The 19,702-nt window shown below is 48.6% G+C and overlaps 1 protein-coding gene across 4 annotated transcripts in view; it reads left to right on the forward strand.

Moving 5' to 3' along the window:
• Positions 1-93: 93 nt before the first annotated feature.
• The window catches only part of SIPA1L3 (signal induced proliferation associated 1 like 3), a 238,994-nt gene continuing 219,385 nt past the window's right edge, over positions 94-19,702 (forward strand). For 3 of the 4 annotated variants that reach the window (XM_086689628.1, XM_086689627.1, XM_086689631.1), the window contains exon 1: positions 94-640. The gene's annotated coding sequence lies outside the window, so the exon portion shown is untranslated. Of the gene's footprint in view, positions 641-13,575; positions 14,815-19,702 lie in introns of those variants that run through there. The other variant, XM_086689629.1, reaches the window with a different exon arrangement.

Raw genomic sequence — 19,702 nt, forward strand, 5'->3', positions numbered from 1 at the left:
AAAGGGGAAAAAAAAAAGTCTCCCCCGCGGGAGCCCGCGGCGTTTAGGCCGGAGTTGGCCGGCGAGCGCGCGTGCGCGAGCGCGCCCAGACGCCCTCCTCCGCCGCTCCCCTCCACTGGGGGTCTAGCGCACAGCTCCGCTGTCCCCGCCTCTCCTGAGGCTCGCGCCCTCGGGGTAAGTACCTCGCGCCTTGCGGAGGCGGGGGGGTGGTGAATCCGCCGAAGGAGGGCTGGAGGCGGACAGGGCTGGGAGAAAAGGAAAAAGCGCCCTCGCGGAACGAAGAGCTCGGCCACCAGGCTGGAGTCTGCAGAAGACACGCCTCCATCTCTCACGCCCCTCGGGGCTGCGGAAGTGCTCTGGAGACTGGAGCGGCACCGAGGCGACAGGTGGACTACCATTCCCAGAAGGCGGCGCGGGGCTGCGCCTACTGCTCCCGGCAGTGCCTGCGCGCCAGGCTTTTTTCAGTTTGCTGCCTCCTAGGGCGAAACTACAGTTCCCAGGAGGCCTCGCGCGAAGCGGCTTGGAAGTGGGCAGCCTGGAAGTCACTCGGGCCACCGGAGCTGGCGGCGTCTCCAGCGAACGGCGCGGGGCCGAACGCCGCGGTCGTGGGGCCCGCGGGGCGGGCAGCCGGGACGCCCAGGTATGTGGTTTCGGGTGCAGGGGTGGCCTCATGCACGGGTGGCGGGGAATTGGGGTCCACTCGGACCCTGAGGGTCAGCGCGGGCTGGGGACCCGGCGGACGGCCGGGTGTGGGCACCGGTTGTTGGGGGCGGCGGCGCCGGACTCGCGCCCTCCGGACCCGGCCGGACCTGTGCCCACATGATTCAACTTTCGAGACGTGCTACCCAGCGCTGTATGAAAGCATGGAGTGGGCGTCGGGTACCGATGGGTTCGCGTCCTGCCTCTGCCACTCGGGAGCTGCGTTCTGAGGAAATCGTACCGAACCTCAGTTTCCCCTTCGGTAAAATGGGGAGAAGAGTGTCTTTTGGTGGGGGATTCTGTTGAGATGTTGAGATATGGCGAGTAAAGCATTTGGCACATAGAATGCACTTACTACGTGTTTGCGCTATTGTTGGCTCCCAAGAAATAGGGTGAGGGTATTATCCATAAGCATAGGGTTAGTTGGAGGTGTGCGTGTAAAGGGTCGGGTCCATAGTTAGCACTCAGTGCAGGATGGCTGCCGTTAGCAGAAATTATTTTGAGAGCTTTGGTTTGGGAGGCAGAGACCCAGATTCAAATTTAGGCTCTGCCATTTACCAGCCGTGTGACCTTGGGCAACTGACTTCACCTCTCTGTGGCTCGGTTTCCCTATCTGTAAAATGGGGATTTTAATAGCAGCCGCCTCATAGAGTTGTTTGGAGGATGCAGTGAGAATACTATGTGTAAAGTGCTTAGAGCAGCAGCTGGCACATAGTCAGCGTTCAATAAATGGTACCATTTGTTCAGCCCTTTCCCAGCGTCCCAGAGACCCTTTGAGGGTGGGGCTCTGACTAGATCTAGGTCTGGGCCACTGGGGAGACCACTGGTCTAGTTGATTTCCTCTTCTACAGCCTCAGGTTCCTCATTTGTAAAATGGGATGATAGTGTCAGTCTCAGAAGGTTGTAAAGATTTGCTGAGATTGTATTCCTAGTCCAGAGCCATCTCTTACTAAGTAACAGCTCTTATGTATTATAATTGTTCTTCTTCAATGTTCTCCATCTGGCCCAGAGACTGTCTAACTGTGGGCTGTGACATGACAGCCCTGAGCTCCCCCACACATTCACTCCCAGCCTCAGTGTCCCATCTGTGAAATGGTAGTCATAGGTTTTTTGTGCCAGGGTTGTTTTGATGATTCCAGGAGATAATTCATGTTTAGTGTTCAGCACAGGGCAGGGTGCATAGTAAGCACTTAATAAATGTATCTTGTTTCTCTTAATAAGCCTTTGCTGCTTATATTTATTTACAGAGCAGAGCAGGGATGAGGTTAGTGTCCCTCCCGCCCTAATTTTTATTCACGAAAGATTAAATTGTGGCACATGTGTAGTATTAGAGCCTGAGAAGAGATGGTGCTGGCTGGCTGTCATCAGCCCCCTGCTCACCTTTCCCACACTCCCCCCCCCCCCCATTCCAGCACATTCACTCTAGTGCTTTCTGTACCACTCCAGTGCTGCCAGCACTTGACTCTGTCTCAAAGCCATATTAGCCAGCTCCACATGTGGGCCTGAGCTTCCTTGATGTCCTCTGGTGACTTTCCCTTGGGCACCATGAACTCAATGTATTTAACCTAAACTCCTTCTCCTCCCAGACCCAGTAGTCACCATCTCAGCAAATGGGCCAATACTGACCCAGTTGCCCAAGGCAGAAACTTGAGCGTTGTTCCTCTCCCCAGCCTTTCCAGGTCCAGCTGATGGGGAAGAAGGATGCCATTTCATAGAAGCACCATTTCATTGGCCTGTTTTGGTCTCCCATCTCGTGGGCACCGAAAGTGCACCTTGGCCACTAAAGATGGCTTTTCTAATAAGGTTGAGTTGTTTCTTTTAGATCACCAAGGATTAATGTGTGTAAAACATTAGTAAGGGGCAGAGAAGACCCTATGGACTTGGCCTGACTGCAGTGGCCACAAGTGTAGCATAAAGGCCTGGTTTCCAGGGGGCCCATTTTTACCAGTGTGGATGAGTGGTCAGTTTCTTTCCCAAAAGTTACACCGTGGCAGTGAATTGAATATCCTGTTTGGGAAGAAGGCCATCCTGAGCATTTGAGGCAGTGCACACAACAGAGAAGAGGCTGGAAAGGGAATTTATTACATCACTGTGTAGGCTTAAATCTGTTGGCAGAAACCTGTCATTGTGATTTCATTTGATGATGGGAACCCATGGTCTCAATCACATTTATGATGGCCACCAAATTTACCTAAGTGTTTTTTTTTTTAATTTATTTATTTTTGAGAAAGACGGAGTGTGAGGGGCAGAGAGAGAGGGAGACCCAGAATCTGAAGCAGGCTCCAGGATCTATCTGAGCTATCAGCACAGAGCCCAACCCAGGCTCGAACTCACAAACTGCGAGATCATGACCTGAGTCAAAGTTGGACACTTAACTGACTGAGCCACCCAGGCGCCCTCTAAATGTTTTTTTTTTAATATGAGGAAATAAAGCAGTGACTTAAAGAAATCCTGGTCTTAATTTTTAGTGACAACAGCACATGGTTTTTTAGCAGTCTGTGCAGAATGGTCTAAGAGTTAAATGTGAGCCTGTTTTTCAGAGATTGCAGTTGTCAGGTGGTAAATCAAAAATGGAATTTAGGATGCGTAGATACTGGCACCTTTTTTTTTTTTTCCTATAAAACACATTTCACCGATATATTTCAAATTTAGGTTTAAAAAATGACACAGGTTGGGGCGCCTGGGTGGCTTAGTCAGTTGAGCATCCAACTTCGGCTCAGGTAATGATCTCATGGTTTGTGGGTTTGAGTCCTGCATTGGGCTTTGTGCTGACAGCACAGAGCCTGCTTCAGATTCTCTGTCTCCCTCTCTTTCTGCCCCTCTCCTAGTCTCATGCTTGTTCGCTCCCTCTCTCAAAAATAAAGGTTAAAAAAAGTCTTTTTTTTTTTTAACGTTTATTTTTGAGACAGAGAGAGACAGAGCATGAATGGGGGAGGGTCAGAGAGAGAGAGGGAGACACAGAATCTGAAACAGGCTCCAGGCTCCCAGCTGTCAGCACAGAGCCCGACGCGGGGCTCGAACTCATGAACCCGCGAGATCATGACCTGAGTCGAAGTCAGACGCTTAACCAACTGACTGAGCCACCCAGGCGCCCCAAAAAAGTCTTTTTTGAAATGATACAGGTTATGGTAACAGTTTGACCTTGATCTGTTTAACTCTAATAATCTAAATTAAATGTATTTATGTGGGGTTTTTTTTGTTTATTTTGGAGAGACAGATTGTGAGTGAGAGAGGGGCAGGGAGAGAGAGGGATAGAGGATCCAAAATGGGTTTTGTGCTGACAACACAGAGCGTTTGAACACGAACCCTGAGATCATGACTGGAGCCAAAGTCGTACACGCAACTGACTGAGCTGCCCAGATGCCCCGAATGTATTTATGTTTTAATAAGAGAATTAAACAGTCATCTCCTTTAACGTGTTTGTTTTTAGCTTTTAGAATGAGAAACTTTTGGACTAGTTCGTGCATTTGTGCTTTGTTTAAGACTGATACTGTTCTCACTGCTGAAGACTGTTCTGGTCATGGACTTACTTTTACTTTGCCTGTATGGGAATGGGTTGAATTTTGCTTTAAAAAAAGTTATGCAGCGATACACAACGCTTGTTGTAACATGTCAAACAACACAGATGTGTAAAGAAAATAACAGGTGCTGCCCTCCACTCTAAAATCCCTTCCCCCAAAGATAACCATTTATGCAGGCAGTGAGTATTTACGTATCCACTGTCAGGTTTTGTAGATAAACACAATGGATATGCTTTCTGCCCTTGGCAATTTAGGTAGCTGCTCTCCCTTGCCTTTTTCTGTGCTTCTAAGGATGCACATACTGATTGTTTTCTTCCTTCTCCTTCACCACTCCCCCAAAAAGGAGGGGTAGGGATCAAGTGTCACATATTTGTAACTTGAGTTTCTCAATTGATGATAGTCAAGTCATTACGTACAGATCCTACTCATTTTTTTTTTTTTTTTAAGATTTTATTTTTAAGTAATCTCTGTACCCAACGTGGGGCTTGAACTTACAACCCTGAGATCAGGAGTCGCATGCTCCACCGACAGAACCAGCTGGGAGCCCCTGACTCATTCTTTTTAACAGCTAGACCCACATTCACATTCTTCAGTATGAAGAGGCCATGCTTTATTCCCCCATTCCCCTGTCACTGGACATTTCGGTTGTTTCCGGGATGTCTTTTATCTTTGCAAAAACACATCCAGTAAGCATTCTGGTACATCTAGTGGCTAAAAGCTCTTGGACCATGAACAAAACAGATGAGATCCTCACTCTCCTAGGGTGTACATTCTAGCTGGGGAGACATGCAATAAACAAGGTAATTTTAGATGGTTTAAGTCTTCTAGAGGAAATGACAGGCTGAGGGGATAGAGGGTGGCTGATAGGGCAGGCTGGTGGTGAAGAAGAGTTGGTTACATTACCTCAGATGGTACGGGAAGGCCTGCAGGAGCAAGAGGCACCAGCTGTGCCAAGAGCTGGGGGAAGAACATTCCAGGCAGCGGGAACAGCAAATGCAAAGGCCCAAAGGCGAGAACGAGTTAACTACAAAAACAGGATCGGTGTGGCTGGAGAAGGATGAAATCACATTTTTCAAGTTCATGCTACTTTAATTTTTGTAAAATAATAATAATAATAGCGCCTTATTTTTTTTTAAAGTTTATATATTTATTTTGAGAGAGAGAGAAAAAAAGCACAAGTGGGGAGGAGCAGAGAGAGAGGGAGAGAGAATCCCAAGCAGGCTCCACACTGTCAGCACAGAGCCTGACACGGGGCTCGAACCCACTAACCATGAGCCCACAACCTGAGCTGAAGTCGGACGCTTAACCAGCTGAGCCACCCAGGCGCCCCAGCACCTTACATTTCTTAGTGCTTCGTCTATACTAGTTGCTCTTGTAAGCATGTCACACTTTTTCTCAGCCAGTCCTCACCAAAGTCCAGTGAAGTAGATAAGTTTATGGGACTCACTTTACAGATAAGGAGTCGATTCCAGACTCCAGACTCTGCCCACATGCCACACTGCTGCTCTTCCCAGGCGCTGTTTACTAGGCTGAGGCAAGTTTGTGAAGTGGATTCAGCAGTTCCTTTTGAAGTTGTCTGACCTGCAAAGCACTGTGGACTATATTTAGTTCATCATTCACAGACAGCAGGGGTGGTCTGGGGATGCTGTGGCATCGTTTCTACTGACAGTAAGACATGAGGGGGTCACTTTCTGTCGGGATGTTTGGTTGGTTGTTTCAGAACTGAAGGCCTGTCCTCAAATAAGGCAAAGTTGACTGCTTGAGGCGTGGTGCTGAAGGAGAGTGAACAAGGGGAGGGTCCCATTTGGGTGAGCTTTGATGGGGAACTTGGGCTGGTAGGGTGTTTCTGAGCACCAGACCAGCATTTTTGACTGTTAAATATCAAATATGGTCCAGTAACTAAAAAGATACCTGGCTCTGCAGGTGCCCTAGCACCCTGTTCCAGCCACCATGACTGTGTCCATTTTGACTTGATGTAGCCTGGCCTTGTGGGTTGTTAAATATGTTGAACGAAAGCCAGGCCTGGCTAGATGTGAAGACAGCGGTGGATGCATTTTCAGACCAGGAGAAATGTGGAGAACATCTTTATCCAGCCATCTATGAAACGTTTTGTTCTACCCTAGCCTGTGTGCCAGGCACCGTGCCAGACGCTGACAGTATGGAGTCGAATGAGAAGACACTGGATGTCAGAGGTCTGCAACAACAATGTCCATTAGAAACCCACTGTGAGCTACCAACGTGGACCATATACAGAATTTACATTTTTATAATGGCCAGTTAAAAGTAAAAAGAGGGGCACCTGGGTGACTCAGTCGGTTGAGCATCCGACTTCGGCTCAGGTCATGATCTCCGGTTCGTGAGTTCGAGCCCCGCGTCAGGCTCTGTGCTGACGGCTCAGAGCCTGGAGCCTGCTTCAGATTCTGTGTCTCCCTCTCTCTCTGCCCTACCCTGTTCTTGCTTTGTCTCTCTCTCAAAAATAAATAAACATTAAAAAAATAAGAGTAAAAAGAAATGGAAGAAATTAATTTTAATCGTATATTTTATTTGATCTAAAATACTATCATTTCATATGTAATCAGTGTAAAAATTATTGAGATGTTTTACATTTTCTTCCCACACTAAGTCTTCACAATACAAAGTGTCTTACACCTTTAGTGCATCTCCATTCGCGGCAGCCACATCTCAGGTGCTCAGTAGCCACATGTGTTGGACAGCGTGGGCCTGGGGTATGAGACTCACGTAAATCAAGGGTGGTAGTTCACAGTGACAGATCAAAGATACTATCCCTGTTTTATCTTGGTGAATAAAGGTGAGTGAGTGATGAAAAGCATATTAATCACAGGCAGGTATAGCTAACCCCACAGCTGTCATCCATCAAAGGTGCCTTATGGGCCTGGAATTGTGCTCGTTGTTCGACGTGTGTGACTTATGTTCCGAGGTGGCAGGGACTGGTTATCCCTGTTGTACACGTGAGGAAGCTGAGCTCTGGCAATGAGAGGCCACTTGCTCGAAATTAGGAAGTGATGGAGGCTAAATTTGAACTCTGGTCCAGAGACCATACTCTTAAATCTCTGTCGGATATGCTGTATTTGTGTTTGAGGGGGATGGGCTCTGAGTTTTGAGCAATAGAAGCCACAGGAAGGACTCATCACACAAAATGGATCCCCAGAGTTTGTCAGCAACGATCCTCGAGTTTATGTTGGTGCTGGGGTGCTGGTGTAGACCTGTGTGACTGACACTTGCACTCCTTACTTTGAGCTCCCGGTTTGGTGGAAACAGGTCTTATCTCCTAGGAAAGAGAGAGGACTTTGGAGACTGAGGAGCAGGGTGGGCAGGGACAGTGAGGGAGGCAAGAAAAGGGCCCAGCCTTTTGAAAGGCCATTCTAAACTGCTTCTTTGGGCACGAGGGCTCTTTTCTCCTACTGCTGTGGACTCTGTTCCCCGAGGCTGTGGCCCTCTGTGGGAGCTGTGTGGCATCTTCCAGTGAGCTCAGCAACAGCCGTACTTACCCAGCACGAGAATCTTGCCTTTGCTCTGATCAAAAGTCGCATTGCTGGATGGGGGGAATGGGGGGAGCGATGCCGCAGTGGTTCCCTCTTTCATCCATGAGAGTCATTGTTCTGGACTTCTAATTACTCTCCTGGTTCAGGGTTCCCCATCTCAGGGGCAGGATGAATCTGGACCTCCTACCCAAGTATGGCAGGTACTGGAGATTCTCAGTTTGCTCACGTCCCCAGGTAGTGGCCTGGTGCCAGTCCCTGTCCCCTGGTGGTGACTCATGAGGGTTTTAACCTCTCCACAACTCTCCTCTCTTGCTGCTGGACAGTGCCTGGTATGTAAAAGACACTCAGTAAGTGTCTGCTGGCTGAAGTAATGATCCTAGCCAGCATTCACCAAGCTCTTATCGTGTATAAAGGCCCTGCTCTAAGTGCTTTTCTTGTAATTTCTCATTTAAGCCTCAGAATGACTCGATGGGGTAGGTACTGTTATCATCCCCCTTTCCCTGATAGGTCCTGAGAAGTGCATGTCCTAAAGCTGGAGTGTCAAAGTCAGGATTCAAACCCAAGCCATTGGCTCCAGAGTCCAGGCTCTTAAACACTCACTGTGCGGTCTCTTGTGGATGGACAGATGGATGAACGGGGTGGGCAAGCAGGACCATACAGACTAGTTCCAGCCTCTCCACTCCATGTGTGGTCTCTGTTCTCCTGTTCTGGGACAGCCCTTCATCAGGTCTCAGGCCCCTTCGTGCCTGGAGGCTTGAACACCTCTCTGGGCACAAGATTTTTCTATGATTCTGGAACCTGGCGCTTCCCCTTTCTCTAACAAACGCTACCTGGATATTCAATATTGTTAAGGAATTCTTATTTTTTAAAAATCTGATAATGATACTGTGGTTCTGCTTAAGCAAAAAGGCCTGATCTTTAAGCATACATTCTGAAATACCTGTGAACTGTTAAGGTGTCCATGATTTGGTTCAAAATAATATGGGCAGGCCGAGAGTAGAGGGAGACTGTGTGTATGGGTGAATGAAGAGATGAAGTGAGATTGGCCACCAGTTAATAACTGTTGAAGCCGGCCGATGGGGGATTCTTATATTCTCTTCTCACCTTTGTATGTTTGAAATGTCTCATCCTGAAAGGTAAGAAATAAGGACAACAAAAGTCAGAATTTGTGTATTTTGAACTCAAGTGTAGGTGTGGGGAGTTCCCTGCCCCTGCCCAGTCCACTTGTATGATAAAAACAGGGTTTTTTGGTTTTCTTGTTGGTGTTTTCGTTACAGGAGTCAGTGGTTGGCCCAAGGCTTTGGAAACCCCTTAGGTAAAGCAATGTCCAGGAGCAGTGAGGACTCTGGAAGGTTCCAGCGGCCACACGCTTCTCCGGCTGCTCTGAGCGCCGGCTGCAGTGGCATCGGCTCTGTGAGTCAGTTTCCAGAGGTCCTGCTTCCCTGAGAAATGTCTCCCTGCAGCACCTTGACCGTGGGGCCCCTCCCACATTTTTTCCAAAGACATGTTTCAACAGGAGGCATCAGATCCTCCCCCAATCCTCCCCTCAGGACAAACCTGCACCCAATCCTTCCTTTGATGGGTCTCTGTTAAAGCCCCACAGGAACCAGAATCCGGCATTTGGTTTGCCTCTAGCACTGCAGTGGGAGGCAGGGAAGGTGCCCCCTTTCAGTTCTGACTTTTGCCAACAGAAGGAAAGGGGCAAGATGCAGCTTGTGACAGACAGACGGCGCCTGGGACCTGATGGTATTCCTCTTCAAGCCTACGGTTAGAACTCCTTCATGACACAAGAGTAGAGAGGCCCCTGTCGCATTTGTTCTTTTGGGGACTCTCACTTAGCCTGAATCCTTGTGTGGAAATGGCAGGAAAAGAGGACACCCTTGTTTGGGGGTTTCTGCTTGGTGTTTGCCTCCCAGGTGGGTAGAGATGGTTGTTGTGAACCTGCTCTGGCTCTGATCCTGCTAGAGGCTGGCATGTTCCAGCTCAGGATGAGTTCTTTTCTCCGGTGCCCCGTGTCTCTACACCACATGCTTGGTTTGTGGGCAGGGGAGGCAGGAGAGCCCCTGCCTCAAACCCTTGCCCCCAGCATTCTCTTCGGTTCTGCCCTTTCTTTTTCTTTCAAAGGCTCTGAGGTGAGCCCAGTATGGGGAAACCACTAGGAGCGCTGTCACCAACTTAGCTTGATTTTCCCATGTTTCCAGTGTAGACCTGCACGTGTGGGATCTGAGGGTGCCAAACCCCAAATAGTGACTCTACATCTGATTTTTCAGCTTACTCATTCAGCAGGTGTTCACTGAGCTGAGCAGTCCTCCAGGAACTGGGAATGTGGCAGTGAGCAAGACAGACAAGCTTCTCCCCTCCTCGGGCTGTCCTTCAAGTGGGGGGGTTCAGACAGTAAACAAGAGGGTAGTAAGTGCTAAGCAGAAGAAATTAAGCAGGGAAGGGGGATATGAAGTATTAGGTTGGTAGAAGGTGTTGTGTTGAGGTTTTAGACGGGAGGGCCAGAGATAGCCTCCCTAGGAGGTGACTTGAGTACAGGCCTGAAGGAGGTGAGGCAGTGTCAGCAGTGGGGGTGTCAAGGCAGAGGGAGCAGCCAGTGCAAAGGCCCTGAGACATGGGCCTGGTAAGATTGAGGAGCTCACAAGGAGGCCCGTGTGGCCAGAGCAGGAGATGAGGGCAGAGAAGTGACAGGCTTGCTGATCTTGTAGGATCTGGTACAAGTGTGTCTTTTCTCTGAGATGGGGAGATATTGCAGGGTTGATTGATTTATTAAATTTCATTAAATTTTGAAAAGTGGCCACATGTGCATGAAACCGAAGGCGCAAAAGTAAGACAGTCACCTCCCTTGCTCAGAGGCCACCACCATTCCAGTTTCTTGCTGGTGACCAACTTCTTGACACCGCATTATTGGAGTGAGTTCCCTGGCTTGTATTAGGTTGAGCCATATGAAATTACCTTTTTGCCGTCCAAGAATGTGTGAATATTGGCAATTTTATGAGGTTCGGTGTAATAGCTTCCTTTGCACAGCCTGAGAAATCTGACCAGTGCTTTCCTGCTGCCGGGGTTAGTGGTCGGAGGCCAAGACTCCCCTCCCCCTTTCTGTATCCCACACTGCTCTTTCAGTGACCGGCCCAACAGTGTCAGCAGTGCCAGCGAATGCAGAACCCCGTCCCCACCCACAGCCCCCTACCCAGTCTTGCTATTAAGCCTGATTAGAGGCTGCCTCTTCCTGCTGGGACCGTACCTGGGGGTGGCGTTTGTCATTCTTTGGCTTTCTGCATCTTGGTGCCACCAGTTTTGAAATCACAGATAACTCCCAGAGGGAAGGGCAGCCCTGGACTCTTGCCAGATGTTTGGCATGACTCACATGGTGGGGGTGCTCTCTGGGGCTGGGCAGAGCTGGTGGGCATTCTGGATCAGTAACTGGGCAGAGTAGCTGGCAGAGTGTCCGTGGGGTATCTGCTGGGGCTGCGGAGGTTCAGGCTGCGGGAGGAGGTCTGAGGAGTGATGGACAAAGGCCTCAGCCCCTCCTGTGTGTCGCATCCCTGCACTGACCGGGACAGTCTCACGTCTCTAGAAGCCCCAGGGCCCTGGGCTGGGTTCTGGGTGTAGTAACATAAAGGTAAAGGAGTTCTGGATCCAGCTTTGGAGGAGCTCCGTTGGAAGTCGTGTCAGTTGGTATGCCTTTGGTTGCAAACAATAGTAATAGCAACAAAAGCAGCACTGAATAGGTAATTTATATAATGTCTACCCTGTGCTAGGCACTGTGCTAGGTAGGCACATCCCACAGAGTGACTCATCCAGACCTCCCAACAATCCTGTAAGAGAAGTATTCATTTTATTCCTCTTTTGCAGATGAGGCAGCTAAATTTAAATAACTTGCCCAAGGTCACACAGCTAGACAATGGTAGTGACAAGATTTGGCCCCAAGGACTCTTGACTCCAGAGGCCTTGCTCTGAAATGACTTGTGTGCTTCTGCAGTGGTTCTCAAACCTTAGCAGACAGCAGAATCCCCTGGAATGCTTGTTAAATTACAGATTGCCAGACCCCACCAAGAGTTTCTGATTCAGTAGGTCTGGCTTGAGAATCTGCATTTTTAACAAGTACTCAGGTGCTACTAGGTGCTCCTGGGCCTGAGAGGACATCTGGAGTACCACTGATCTATTGCAGTAGGAAACCCAGATGAAATTGGCCTGAAGTCAGATTTATGATCTCATGCAACAAAGAAGCCCATAGGTTGGCACCACCTTAATTGATTGACTAAGCACTTCCACAGTGCCTGTAAGCAAGCCCTCTGTTGTGTCACTCTGCCATCCTTGGTTTGTCGTCTGTGTCCTCAGACTCTCCTTATGGCCACAAGATGACTGCCCCAGCTCCAGCTGTCACATCCCGACAAGGCTGCATCTAGTAGTAGAAAGAGCGCATCTATTTATCACTCACTGTTTATCTCCAACAAGTGAGGAAACTTTTCCTAGATACTCTGCCTCTCAGATTCCCCTCATATCTCATTGGCCAGCATTGTGGCACGTGACCACACCTGGGCAAATCACAGGTAAGAGCCGATCATGATGTAGTCTCAGGGCTGAGGCTGGAACTGTCCTTACCTGAAGCACATGACCGCTGGGAAGAGAGTGGCTACAGGAATAAAATTGGAGTACTGTTTTTTGTTTTTATGTGTTTTTTTTTGTTTTGTTTTTTTTGTTTTTTGTTTTTTGTTTTTTTTTTTTTGAGTACTGTTTAGGAAAGGACTTGGAGAAAGGGATGGAATTGGTAGGCAAACACCTGGGTCTGCTGCAGAAGTTAGTAAAACAAAGTGGAAGCATTGCACTCATACATTTTCATGTCATTGTACTGACCCGCTTTGTTTTGTAGTTACCTGAATCAGGACATCACTTTTGTTCTCTACTAATGTCCACCTTCGAGAAGATGTACGCAGAGTCCCTGTGCTGTAGGAGCTGTCGGTCTTATCGAGAAACCCAATATTTTTTTTGAAAATAGAGGCAAACCCAAGCTGAGTGATGAGGCAGCAGTCTGAGGGGCAGTGTGCATGTGTTTGAGAGCATTTTCTCTGCTCAGAAACACTTGGCTCTCCCTCCTCTCTCTGCTCTTGACCAGTTGCTGTTCAAAGTGCTCCTCGCAGAGGCTCAGTTTCCCCTCCTGAGGACTGGCTCGGAAGGTGGTTGTATGGATGAAAGGAGAGGATGCAGGTCAGGTGCTTACCCCCGTTGCCGGCACGTGGTTGCTCACAAATATGATCTCTGCTATTGACACATGAGATTTATTAATTGAATAATTAAATTACTATTTAATGATCCCGCCCCCTCCTTCTAACAGCCTGTGAAAGTGACCATTCATTTTGCAGACTGAAGTTTCCTGTGGATGCCGATCAGTCCCACTTACGGACAGACACAGTGTAAAGTTACTGCCCTGCCAGACTACAGAGGGACTGAGGAATGGAGCGTGGGCTTGAGCTGAGGTGGGGCTGGTAGTGATACTGACCTCCTAGGTAGTTGGGTGGATGCCGTGCATTAAAGTATGTAAAGCACTTAGAACGCTGCAGTCCTGGCCCCCAGTGAGCACTTAATACACACCGTATAGGTGGTCCTTGGACAGGTCAGGGGTTAGGGGCACTGACCCCCTGCACAGTTGAAAATCTGAGTATAACTTTTGACACCCCCAAAACTTAACTACTAATAGCCTACCATTGACCTGAAGCATTACTGAGAACGTACACCTATTTTGTATATTGTATGTATTTTATATGGTATTCTTACAGTAAAGTAAGATGGAGAAAAGAAATGTTATTGAAAAAGTCATGAGGAAGAGAAAATACATTTATAGTACTGTACCATAAGAACTACATAAATGGAGCTGCACAGTTCAAACCCATGTTCAAGGGTCAGTGGTATTTTTTTGTGGGTGAAAAAGGCAGCAAGAATCTTTATTTTTCTTCCCTTCAGCTGCCCACAATTACCCCCTATTTTAAGGTATAAGCGGAATCTGATTGAATCTGAGGGCAGAATGTCATGACTATAGCTGATAGTTGTTGAGCATTTTTTGTGGGTTAGGCTAAGTGTTCCCCCATACAGAGCTCACCAACTCTCACACACATCCCATTTTACAGATGTGGCAACTGGGACCCAATTGGGGCGGGGGGGGGCAGTCTCTCATCTTGAAAGGGGATCTGGGTATAGTGGTTAAGAACTGGAAACCCAGAGTCGCTGTGCTGGGATTACCTCTCTGCCCCACCACTTTCTTGCTATGTGATCTCCACGCTGTGACTTCTCTATTTCTGAACTTTCTCACTTGTGAAGTAGCAATGATAATAGTACATCCTAGGAGGGTAGCTGTGTGGGCTAGGGGAAATAACTCCTAGGGAGTGCTTAGAAGGGTGCCTTGTGCAGAGTGAGCACCCAGGCTCTGGTGGTTAATATCAGGCAAAGCCATTCCGGCCTGTGCTTCCAAAGCTGGCCGGAGGGGCCCAGAGGCGGTGCTTAATCATTAAGCTACATTGCCTCTGCCTCTGCCTGAGTGAGCAGACCGGGAGTCCGCACCGGGAACGGAGCCCACCTTTGGATTGTGAGGTTGTGAATGAAGCGGGCAGGTGCCAGCCCAGGGCAGGGGAGGCTGTGGGCACGGATCCAGCCCTGGCTCAGTCAGTGAACAGGTGGCCCGTTCCTGGATCAGCAGTAACAGGCGAGCCGTCTTTGTTACCTTGGAGCTTTCTCTTAAGCCCATTCAGGCTCCTCAGACCACGTGTCTGGTGAGTAAGGAGTCCTTTTTTTTTCCCTCCCCTAAAGGGGCTGCTGGCGAAACAGTCCTCTTTGGGAGCACGCCTGTTTGCGCGGAGCTCCTCGTGGGGGAACTCCAGTGGCTGGCGTGTTCCCGCGGCTATTGAGGCTATTGAATAAGTCGCTGTTAGGAGCTGGCACGGCAGGTTCCCGTTTCCGCATTCCAGACACCCACAGTAGGCCGAGCGGGGGAGGCACCGGCCGGGGGCAGCCTGCAGAGCTCAGGCAGGTGGCCTTGCCGGGTCCGGCCAGTCACCTGCCAGCTCTGTGATCAGGGCTGCACTCAGGACGTCTCTTGGGTGAGTGATGTTTGCTAAGTTTGGTAGTAACTTGTAGAGGAGAGAAAGGTAATGATGTGTTTCTTCTTTTCGGGAATTAGACTGGTGGCTTTTTTGTTTTCTTTTCCTCCCCTCCTCTGGCATGAAGTGTTTACCTGTCTGCTCCTAACTGTGAAGAACGGTGGGCGGAGTGTCGAGGGAGTGAGAAGAAAATGGAGGATATTTTCTCCCCGGAGAAGGAACCAATTGGTGGATGTTGAGCTCCTGTGGGATGCAAACTTCTGTGCCAGGGGCTCTGGGACATCCCGGCCTGGTACAGGGGAGCTGTGTGATCTCAGGCAGGTTCCTTTCCCTCTCTGGGCCTCAGTTTCCCCATCTGATGAAAGGGGAAGTAGGAGCAGTACCCACTCATCTTTCCAGTGAATCGTTATGTAAAGTGCTCACAGCCTGGGCAGGGAGTCGTCCTCAGTGTCAGCTAGTCCTGTGCCCCTGCCCCCCAAATTCCCTGGCCTTATCTTTGACTTCTCAACTGCTGGCCGCACTCCAGCTGCTCAGGCCTCCTTCTGTTTCTCCCTCAGGGCCTTTGCCCTGGCTGTTCCCTTGGCCTGGAACACTTCCCCCAGTCTCCCCAAGACTCCCCACCCCCTTTCAGGTCTCTGCTCAGATGTCACCCTCTCCGTGGGGCCTCTGTCCCTATTAAATAACACTTTCTCCACCACTCTTAGTCCTTCACTGTGCTTTATTTTTCTTCATGGCGTTTATTACTACTTGACATACTTGTTTATTATCTGCCCCTTCCCCCCACCTGTAGGCTCCATAAAAGGGCAGGGACTTCGGTCTGTATTCTTGTAGAGCAGTTCCTGGCATGTGGTAGGTGTGGGATAAATTATTTTATGAATAAATTTATGATATCAGGTGCAACATTGTCTGAGGATGGATGACTGTCCCCATTTGGGGTTTGAGTTAGAATGCCCCCAGACCTGCAGCTGTGGGGGAGGTGGCATTCCCACACCCTCCCTTTGATTCTCATCAGGCCTGTCTGAGGCATCAGGGCCTCTGGCTTCCTGTCCCTCATCCCCTGCAGTCTGGAGAAAACGGGGCCTGCCAGTGGCTCATCCGGGCAGCCTGGATTCATGTGCCGGGATCAGACAGCCTTGGCCCTGGTGAGAGTTGAGGCTGCGTGCAGGTTAAATTGGGTGGGGAAAGCTTTGTCCAAGACACTGCCCGCATGTGTACACACCTGCGTGTATCTGGAGAGCCCACTTAATCGCCAGGTCCTGTTCAGTGTTCCTGCAGTAAGGTCAGGGAATGCCTTGGAAATCCGAATTAACTGGCCAGGCATGGTTTATTGGTCTTCCCTGCTTTAACAGGCAATAATTCTCGTTCGGGGGCTGAACGCATTGTAATTAAATGGCGAACTCGGAGAGTGTGTCGTGGCTGATCCCACCTCGTCAGTGCTCTGGCTCCGGGTGTCGGCAGTTGGTTCTGTAAAAGTGTCCTGGGCGGGGCTTCCCCAGGCTCTGCGGAGCGAGGTCAGTGGCCCTCGCAGATTTCTCCGGATGACATGAGAAACCGAGTCACCGAGGTGCTGATGGACTGCCGGCTGCATCATGCACTGCCACACCTTTGGGCCTGAATGTGCCAGGTGTCCAAGGAACTGCTCCTCCAGCAGTTAACTGTGCCCTTTGAGCCCCAGGGGCAGTGGTGCAGTTTCAGTGCCCTTCCTGAAAGACCGTGGCTCTTCATGCTCAAGTCCCAGCACTGCCCGCACTCTGGGCACAGTGCTTACCTTCTCCAGGCCTCTGTTTCCTGATCTGGAAAATGGGAATAATTAATAATTCCCACATTAGGTGAGAAGTTCAGGTGAGATCACCTTAAAATGCAGACTCTGCTAGTCAAGCACTGTATCTGGTGCATAGAGAGCACTCGCTACTTGGGGATGATGATCATGAATTAACAACAAGCTCCTCTTCAATTTTTTTCTGTCCCTAGTTTGTGGACTCCTCTCTGCCCCACCCCCATGTCAGCATCCTCCCACAGTCCTTCACCCATAGTAACGATCAAGTACTTATGTGCGTATCTTTCTACCTTTTCTCCCATGGTTATATAATCCTGTGGAGAGAAATAGTATCCTACAAGGGATAATATTACCCTCATTTTCTTGCATTTTGCTTTTTTAAGAATATTTTATTTTTGAGGGGGGGAGAGGGAGAGAGGGAGGGAGAGGATGTGAAGGAGTGGCAGACACACACACACACACACACACAGAATCCAAAGCAGGCTCCAGGGTCTTAGCTGTCAGCACAGAGCCCAGTGTGGGGCAGGAGCCCACGAACTGTAAGATCATGACCTGAGCCAAAGTTGGATGCTTAACCAACTGAGCCACCCAGGTGCCCTGCATTTTGTTTTTCTAACATGGCAAAACCATATAGATATGCCTCCAGATTCTCAGGTAGCACTCAGATTTGCTCTTTTTGATAGCAAAAGATGTGTGTAACACATGGTGGTGGGTGTACCATAATTAATTTGGCTAGACCATCACTGATGTGCATTCCCTTTGTTTCTGTTTTTTTTTTCAAATTATTATTTTTATTGATAGCCTTCTTTAATTAGTTTGCAGGCGTCCAACCTGCTTAGCCACCTTGTTAACTTAAGCTCTAAGCCTTTGAAAATGAGTATGAAGTAGTATTAGTATAATGATACCTCTTGCCCAGATAGAAGATGTGTTTTCTGAGGGTTCTCACCAGGTCCAGCACAGTGTTGAACTTTCTACTTTAAATGCTTTTTAATTATAAAAGTAAGTAATAGATTCATCACCCTTAATACGGGTTAGTTGTGTTTATGAGTACTCATTAACAAAATAACAGAAGGTTCATATTTTTTTTCATTTTAAGGATCTTTGTTATCAATATGCAAGAGATTTTGTTGGGATCTTTGATCGATGGGCACATTTCCTTTTTAGGTGGCACTTTAATTATGGGATATATTTGGCTTTGTGAAACTTGTACAGTGGTGTGCCCAGATAGAGGTTTATTCTAGTTCTCTATTGCTACATAACAAGGCACCCTAAAACTTAAATGCCTTAAAATGCAGACTCTGCTTTACTGAGGCTCATGCGGACGGCTCTTCTCCTGGGCTTGACTGGAGTTTCTTACGCTGCAGCAGACAAAGGGTAGATGGAGCTGGAGCACTCAAGATATTTCGGCCACATTGTGCCTTGGAGATGGCTGGGCCCCTCTCTCTGTAGTCTCAGGATCTCTTCTTCCATGTGGCCTCGTCAGCCAGTAGCTGGACTTACAACATGGCAGCTCAGGGCTTCTGATGATCCTTCGTAAGGCATAGTCCAGAACTGGCCCAGCTCACTTTCAGCCTCATTCTGTTGGCTAAAGTGAGTCACAGGTCAGCCCAGATTCAGTGTGGGAGGGACAGTGGAAGACTTGAGTTCCGAGAGATGTGCCCACTGGGGGTCATCTTCAGAGACTACGACAGCCTTCGTTTTCTCACGTAAGGAGAGGTGCAGAGGTTAGCAGGGAAAGGTGGTGCTGCAGCTTACCATCTCTCCAGTGTCCCAGGCCCTTCTTTATCTGCACTGCTGCTGCCCTTAGCCTCGTAGCGAGAAGAAGGCTGTCCCACCTCCAGCCCCACATCCTTGTCACAGGCAGGAAGCAGCAAAACTCTTAAGGAAGGGAGACAGTACCTCTATTGTAGGACACCAAAGCCTTCCCTGAAATCTTTAGCTGACTTCTGCTTGTGTCACTTTGGCTAGAGAACTCCATGACGTGACCACCCCTAGCTACGGGGAAGTCATGGAAATGCAGTTTTTAAATTTGGACTTAACCACCGCCCTAAATGAAGGGTCAGTATTGAAGAAGGGAGAATGGACATGAGAGGAGGCATCTAGAAGGGGTCTGTTCAGACAGCTAGAGAAGTGGTGAGGTGGCATCTTGTATTCGTTTATCATCTGTTCAGTAAGTACTTGGGATGAGCAGTGCACCAGGCTTCTTACAGAGACTGCAAGTATGAGGGAAGGAAGCACAGCTGGGGGTTAAACTGACCAGGATCATTTGTAGGCCTTCACTAGATCATTGCTCAGCTCATGGCTGTCCTCCATGTACATGTTAGAAGTTAGACTAGTGAGAATCATAATAACCAGTCTCATTAAGGGCTTCCCTTGTGTAGAGGAGCTGTGAACCAACCCATTCAGTCTTCACAGTGGCCCCATGAAGTAGGCACTGTGATCACCCTTCCTTTTCTGATACAGAAACAGAGGCACAGAGAAGTTAAATAACCTACCTGCCTACTTACCGCAGCCAGGAAGTAGTGCAGTAGACGCGTGATCTCTGGTGGTCTGGCTCCGGAGTCCGTGAACACTGCGCTGTATTGTGTGAGTTCGTTATAGGAAACATTTCTTGTTGAAATGAATATTTAAGTGATGGCAGAACAAAACATGAAGCAGAAACCACCTACTGCTTCATCCCCTCCGCTCCTACCTCCTGCCTCATTGGTCCCATATGTCAGTAACTTGGTGTACATGCTCCCTCATTTCTTTCTAAATATATTCCATTTTTTTGAAGATGGCCTTTGGGCACGCAAAATCAGATTAATCGGAATTCTTGGTGCATGAAACACTGGTGTTTTTGGCTCATGCAAAATTGTCTGTTATAATTAACAGTAGGCTATTAGGACATTTTAATGTCCAAGGAATTTAATGCCCAGGAATTAGGACATTTTAATAACACATGAACCTGTGTGGTACTTCCCATTCCATACCCTGCCTCCTGTCCCAGAGGTGACCACCATCTTGAGTTTTTTATTTATCATTCTTTGTCTTAAAAAGAACTATTTTTGAACTTTATGCAAATGATACTGTACTGTATATAGTTTGGTGGGACTTGCATCTTTCCCATAG

Source organism: Puma concolor, chromosome E2, assembly GCF_028749965.1.
Source record: "Puma concolor isolate L17-30 chromosome E2, mPumCon1.1.hap2, whole genome shotgun sequence".
NCBI classification, from domain to species: Eukaryota; Metazoa; Chordata; class Mammalia; order Carnivora; family Felidae; genus Puma; species Puma concolor.